The 7,764-nt window shown below is 40.3% G+C and overlaps 1 pseudogene; it reads right to left on the bottom strand.

Moving 5' to 3' along the window:
- Nucleotides 1-4,321: 4,321 nt before the first annotated feature.
- Nucleotides 4,322-7,198, bottom strand: LOC100340662 (heterogeneous nuclear ribonucleoprotein A1-like 2; annotated as a pseudogene).
- Nucleotides 7,199-7,764: the final 566 nt, after the last annotated feature.

Genomic DNA, 7,764 nt, shown 5'->3' with positions numbered 1-7,764 from the left:
GTTGATTCCATGTCTTAGCTATTGTGAATTGGTGGATTTCTTTAGCCGCTATTAGAAGAAGAAGGTGAGGACTACAGATTTCTCATCCCTTTAATAGCAGACAGAATGTTACAATAAAGCAAATTCTATAGCAGAAATAAGCAATTATTAATCTAGGAAGCCTCACTCCACCCTTTGGACTCATTGACAAGCAGCCTGCTTGAACGTTTTAACTAGGGTAAGGGCCACAGAATCAAAAGCACCACCATTATTTTGCCCCCAGACTATAAACCACATTTTAAAATCTTTTATTGAAAATTATTTGGCCGGCGCTGCGGCTCAATAGGCTAATCCTCCACCTAGCGGCGCTGGCACACCGGGTTCTAGTCCTGGTCGGGGCGCTGGATTCTGTCCCGGTTGCCCCTCTTCCAGGCCAGCTCTCTGCTGTGGCCCGCGAAGGCAGTGGAGGATGGCCCAGGTGCTTGGGCCCTGCACCCCATGGGAGACCAGGAGAGGCACCCGGCTCCTGGCTTGGGATCAGTGCGGTGCGCTGGCCGCAGCGCGCCAGCCATGGCGGCCATTGGAGGGTGAACCAATGGCAAAAAGGAAGACCTTTCTCTCTGTCTCTTTCTCTCACTATCCACTCTGCCTATCAAAAAAAAAAAAAAAAAAAAAAAAAAAGACTTAAAGAAAAAAGAAAATTATTTTATTTTTCAGTATAAGTTTCCTAAGATCACTGATCTTTAGTTTATCAATTTTTGGAGGCCTTATTTCCATGTGTAGCTTTTGGAAAAGCAAGGCAGATTAAGCTGCAGGAATAAATAATCCCTAGTATTGGAAAATTTATACTTGTTAGGATTAAGAAAGGTGTAAAACCAACAACAAGGGGCATCACAAAGTCACCATGTATTTAACACAGTTGCTGAAACCTTAGCTAGAAAAAGACAGTTAATATTGAGGTCATTCTTTCTAAGAAAATAACAAAAATCTTTCTATCTAGAGTAAAGGAGTAAGACAAAAAAGAAGAGCAGGATTACTTCTGCAGAAAGTAATCTACTCTTTCTCTTTGGTATTGGCAAACATAATCTGTATATTTTGACAAAAAAAGAAAATGTACTTATTCAGGATGTAATTTTTAAAGCCTGACACAAAATTGACAACTTGTGTTGTGTGGGTTGGCAACTGTAACAAAATCCTCTTCACATGGATGAGCTTTCAAACAAAACTCCTAACAGCCTGTACTGAAAAGGGGTGGTGAAAAGAAGATAACACAGTCCCAACCCTGCACCCGATCAGGTTTCTCGGAAACATAGAACATGTTGTTATCCGTTGCTTTATTCAAATATGACTTGGATAGAAAATCATTCTCGGGGTACACAAACCACAGAAGGCTCTTGGAGGGAACACAACCTCCAAAAATTAAATGATTCCAATCTTGCAAAGTTTCAATTGGATTCATGTACTTATAAAAGTCATTTTTCTTCAGTTTGGTAGTTGTAACTTCAAATCAAAAGTGGACAGAGTGAAAACTTTTAAAGCCAAGCCTACAAAATTTTCCTATTATTAATACAATATATAACTCACTCAGTGTTATTGGTAAAGTCATTTCATTCTAACAACAGCAGCAATAAACTTGCAAAATGGTTCAAATGAAAAGCAAAGATGTTCACTCTCATCTGCTCTTGGGAGGAGAATAGCACTGCCACATAACAGCAATCAGATGAAGATTTCTATTTCACTTGGTAAAATTAATAGCATCTTGATAAAGGTCATATTGGCTAATGAATAAAGCCTATGTCAGTTTATCACATAAAAAGACAATATTTTCTTCTGATAACTTTATGAAGCCATGGCATTCACTGAGCTTAAGACTTGATTCAGCAAGTAACAATAAGATCTTTATGTGGCTACTCATTTTGAAGTATAAATAACCAGAATCCCAGATAAGAAAACTATATTTACAGCCTATTATTTCAAAATTATTGTTTTTCTTCTTAAATAAGTCAGCTGACTATGGATTGCTGGAAATCCCTGCACATTGTATCATGCCTGGGTCAGCAATATATTCTTGGCTTTACAAACACTGAAGTTGAAAAACTGAACTTCTGGTCTTCCCATCCCACCTCCCCTCCATCATCTTTCCCCAAATAATCAATGTTCCTTACTTTGCTTCTCTGCCTTATATATTTGTTTTTAGAACCAATTTGTACTATTTCCAGTTCTGAAATATTTACTGTCCCATTTTAAAAACCACTTAAAAGCAAGAGCAAAAGATTATTCTGATGGGTTGGATTAAGTGGCCACTAGTAAGAAGAATTATATCTCTTCCAAGGTCAGAATCCTATTTCTTCCCTCTCACCTATTATGGATATTCTTTAAGCATATCTTAATGGAAATCTCCTGGAATTATGTTTTAGACCTGGAGTTTTTGGAACCTGGAAATTAATGCAAAAACAATGTGTATAGGCTATGTATGTTGCCTTTTTCTTGACTTTAATCAGTTTCTCAAAATAGTCTATAAGACTAATATTTTAAGAGCCACATTTGGCACCGTGGTTGGGACACTGCTTGGGACAATTGCATTCCATTATCAGAGAGCCTGATTTCAAGTCGTGTCCCACTTTCGATTTCCGCTTCCTGATAATGTGCACCCTGGGAGACAGCAGTGATGCACAGGTGGTTAGGTCTCTGCCACCTACTCAGAAGACCTGGATTGAGTTCCTGGTGTCAGGCTTCAGCCTGGCCTAGCCCCAACTATTGCAAGCATTTGGGAAGGGAGCCAGCAGATGGGAGGTCTCTGCATGTCTGTCTTTCTGTCTCTTTGCCTTTCAAATAAATAAATAATTTAAAAATTAAACATCTGGCGCCTTTGTCTTGGGCCAGAATTTTGAGAGAAAAAAAGAATCACATTTCTAAATCACAGAGATTCATCACTTACTCTCTATAAGCACCAGATTCTCTTCTTGGATGCCCACTGATTTCACAGATGTAGCTGAGACTGCTGAACAGCAACTCATTAGAGCAAGGAGAAGAGGCAAATCCAAAGTGATTTCACCTCATTCCCAAATGCACCCATCCAAACTACTGCAGTACAGAACATGGTCCAGATTACTCAAATTTCATCTAGATCCCTCTAATGCCATTCTTCTTAAAAGTGGTCATTCTTTTTTATTCTATTAAAACATTCTTTGATAATTTTTACCTCTGTGGTCAAAGATGCCTTTGAAAAGCAAGATTCAAGTTGTACTTTTTTTTTCTTATTCTCTAACAATAGATTTTGTTGCAGTCATGGGATCACATCATACACTATCTGGGATCTTAATAAACAGTCACTAAATATTTGGTTGGGAAGTGTGCATCCATGGACTTTTCTAGAATCACTGAGGTCTTAACAGAATCCAATAGAATTCATTTCTGCTATCGCATTTTAAAATCAGTCTGAAAATTGAAATGATGCCTTTTTAAGTGGAACAGAATTTCAACTTTTAAGAGATGTTGTAGACTTTTGAGGGAACATGAACACGTGTCTGGGACCCAGCCTCCCCATGTGGTTGCCGGCTTCTAAAATGTATCTCATACGGGTAAATTGCTGGTGTACATGGGAGGGCCTTCGCATTTCTATCCAATGTGTTAACACTTAGGTTAAGACCACACTTACACACCTTTTTTAAAATTTATGAGCAATTAAATGATGAGCTAACAAGAAAAGTGACTTTACTTACAGAATTTGCAAAAAAAAATTTGGCCATGTTATAACTCTTATTACAAAAATATGATTTTTCCCCTACATTTCTAAACTAACTCTTTAAAAAGACTACATCTATTTTTTCAAGGCAAGGCCTTTGGAACCACTTGGTGAGTATATATTGAATGTTTTACTTTCTTCTGTGAGACAGCAAGAAGTTCATCCAAATAGAACCATGCTTCTACCACATAAATCATTCTGAAAATCTGGTAACTTTCCATGTGATTCAGTTAAATCCTTTAAATCCCACAGGAGAATTTACTTGCTTTTGGCGTATTTCACCATATTAGGAGGAAAACCAGTCTCCAGGGACATGGTGGTTAATGAGGGTGGGCCCAAAGCAGATGTATTCTACTCAGTTTTGTTGGCCTAGGCATTTTTTTTTAAAGACATATGTATTCAGCATCATGATCAAAGTATTGTTTAGCAATCAACAGCATGGGTGTAAAAAGAGAAAAAAATTTAAAAACTACATAAAAACCCTTTGTTGGAATGCTTAACACTTTCCATAGAACAGAAACTAAAATAACCTATTATAGAGTTAGTGACAAATACAGTCCTTGAGGGTTTTTGCCCATACACATGAGTACTGTCTAAAACATGTCTTCTTTGTAGCAGCTAGGCCCTGCCACTGCTGTGCTTGGCTGAGTCCACAAATCTGTTGTACCCTGTAGCTTCCCTATTACTTCTCTAGCTCTCCTCTGCTACGCTTTGTTTCCTGGCAGTTATCAAAAGCTTCTGTCACTGCCATAGCTACTGCTGCTGCTAAAACTGCCATAGCCACCTTGATTTTGTGGTTTGGCAAAATATTGGCCACCACCACCATAGGGGCCAGAGCTTCTGCCTCCAAAATTTCCTCCCTTGATGGGTCCAAAATTTGAAGATTGATTGTTGTAATTGCCGAAGTCATTGTAGCTTCCAGCGCCTCCAAATCTGCTTCCATCATTATCAAATCCATTGTAACCATCCCCACTGCCACCACCTCGGCTGCCGCCAAAGCCACCACGACCACAGTTGTCATTGCCACTAAAACCACCTCCACGACCACCGCCAAAGTTTCCAGAACCAATTGGACCTCTTGAGGTGGATGAAGCGCTGGCTGTCTCCTGCTTTGACAGGGTCTTCCTTACTCACAGAATGACCAGTCACAGTGTGGTATAGTGACAGTCTTATCCAGAGTCATGGTCCTCAAAGGTCACAACAGCAGAGGCCCTCTTCTTTTTTTGTTTTTATTTAATAAATATAAAATTTCCAAAGTACAGTTAATGGATTACAATGGCTTCCCCCCGCCATAATTTCCCTCCCACTCACACCCCTCCCATCTCCCGCTCCCTCTCCCATTCCATTCACATCAAGATTCATTTTCAATTATCTTTATATACAGAAGATCGATTTAGTATATATTAAGTAAAGATTTCATCAGTTTGCACCCACACAAAAACACAAAGTGTAAAATACTGTTTCAGTACTAGTTATAGCATTACTTCACATTGGACAACACACTAAGGACAGATCCCACAAGAGAAGTAAGTACACAGTGACTCCTGTTGTTGACTTAACAATTTGACACTCTTGTTTATGGCGTCCGTAATCTTCCTAGGCTCTAGTCATGAGTTGCTAAGGCTATGGAAGCCTTTTGAGTTCACCGACTTCGATCTTATTCCAACAGGGTCATAGTCAAAGTGGAAGTTCTCTCCTCCCTTCAGAGAAAGGTACCTCCTTCTTTGATGGAGCCCTGTTCTTTCCACTGGGATCTCACTTGCAGAGATCTTTCATTTAGGTCTTTTTTTTTCCCCCAGGATGTCTTGGCTTTCCATGCCTAAAATACTCTCATGGGCTCTTCAGCCAGATCTGAATGCCTTAAGGGCTGATTCTGAGGCCAGAGTGCTGTTTAGGACATCTGCCATTCTATGAGTCTGCTGTGTATCCCGCTTCCCATGATGGATCGTTCTCTCCCTTTTTGATTCTATCAGTTAGTATTAGCAGACACTAGTCTTGTTTGTGTGATCCCTTTGACTCTTAGACCTATCAGTGTGATCAACTGTGAACTGAAATTGATCACTTAGTCTAGTGAGATGGCATTGGTACATGCCACCTTGATGGGATTGTATTGGGATCCCCTGGCACAGTTCTAACTCCACCATTTGGGGCAAGTCCGATTGGGCAAGTCCCAAATTGTACATCTCCTCCCTCTCTTATTCCCACTGTTATATTTAACAGGAATCACTTTTCAGTTAAAATTTAAACACCTAAGAATAATTGTGTGTTAATTACAGAGTTCAACCAATAGTACTAGAACAAAAAAAAAAAAATACTAAAATGGATAAAGTATTACATTGTACATCAACAGTCAGGACAAGAGCTGATCAAGTCACTGTTTCTCATAGTGTCCATTTCACTTCAACAGGTTTCCCCTTTGGTGCTCAGTTAGTTGTCGCCAATCAGGGAGAACATATGATATTTGTCCCTTTGGGACTGGCTTAATTCACTCAGCATAATGTTTTCCAGATTCCTCCATCTTGTTGCAAATGACTGGATTTCGTTGTTTTTGACTGCTGTATAGTATTCTATACAGTACATGTCCCATAATTTCTTTATCCAGTCTACTGCTGATGGGCATTTGGGTTGATTCCAGGTCTTAGCTATTGTGAATTGAGCTGCAATAAACATTAGGGTGCAGACAGCTTTTTGGTTTGCCAATTTAATTTCCTTTGGGTAAATTCCAAGGAGTGGGATGGCTGGGTTGAATGGTAGGGTTATATTCAGGTTTCTGAGGAATCTCCAGACTGACTTCCATAGTGTCTTGACCAGTTTGCATTCCCACCAACAGTGGGTTAGTGTCCCTCTTTCCCCACATCCTCGCCAGCATATGTTGTTGGTAGATTTCTGAATGTGAGCCATTCTAACCGGGGTGAGGTGAAACCTCATTGTGGTTTTGATTTGCATTTCCCTGATTGCTAGTGATCTTGAACATTTTTTCATGTGTCTGTTGGCCATTTGGATTTCCTCTTTTGAAAAATGTCTGTTGAGGTAGAGGCCCTCTTCTTGCCACTGCCTCGCTCAGTCATGATCTCAGTCACTTCGATTTTCCCATCCTGTTCAAAATCATCTCTGAGGTGATGCTCTTCAGTGGCTTCTTTAATGCCGCCAACAAGGATCTTTTCCACAGTTAGATGGGCACCTGGATTTCCAAAGGGGAATCTCGAGACAGCCCTCTTTGGTTCCACAATTCTCCCATCCACTTTGTGTGACCTTGCACTCATGGCCACATCCACCTCCTCCACGGTAGCATAGGTGACAAACTCAAAGCCCCTAGAAGGCTTGGTATTCGGGTCTACCGTGACCACACAGCCCGTGAGCCTTCCCCTTTGCTCAAAATGGCTCCTCAGGCTCCCCAGGGTTGTTTCAAGCTCAGCCCTCCGATGAGGGGCTTCTGCAGCTGCTCCGCTCTTTAGGAGACTCTGACTTAGACATGAAGGCGGTGCAGCATCCATGAGCAGAAAAGTACCAAGGCATTTTCTTCCTTTTTTAAATTTAAAATTTTTTTAAAGAATACAAATTTTATAAGTACAACTTTAGGAATATAGTTATTCTTCCCACCATATCAGCCCTCCCACCCACACTCTCACCCTTCCTCCTCCTCCCTCTCCCATTCCCAGTCCATTCTCCATTAAGATTTTCAATGAACTTTGTACAAAGAACAAGTCTATACTAAGTAAAGATTTCAACAATTTGCGCGCACACGTGCACACACACACACACACAAACTGTTTGAGAACTGGTTTTACAGTTAACTCTCAATACAACTCATTGAGGACAAAGGTCCTGCATGGGAAATTAGTACACAGTGACTCTTGTTTTAATTTGACAATTAATGCTCTATGCATGATGTCAGTGACCAGTCAAGGATCTTGAATGAGCTACCTAGGCTATGGAAACCTTTTCAGTCCACAAACTCTGTCAGTATTTGGACAGGGCCATAAGTAAAGTGGAAGTTCTCTCCTCCCTTTAGAGAGAAGTACATCCTTCTTTGATAGCCC

Source organism: Oryctolagus cuniculus, chromosome 16, assembly GCF_051225735.1.
Source record: "Oryctolagus cuniculus isolate XC-2025 breed Fujian yellow rabbit chromosome 16, ASM5122573v1, whole genome shotgun sequence".
In the NCBI taxonomy this organism is placed as follows: Eukaryota; Metazoa; Chordata; class Mammalia; order Lagomorpha; family Leporidae; genus Oryctolagus; species Oryctolagus cuniculus.
This window is presented reverse-complemented; position numbering and strand designations above follow the sequence as displayed.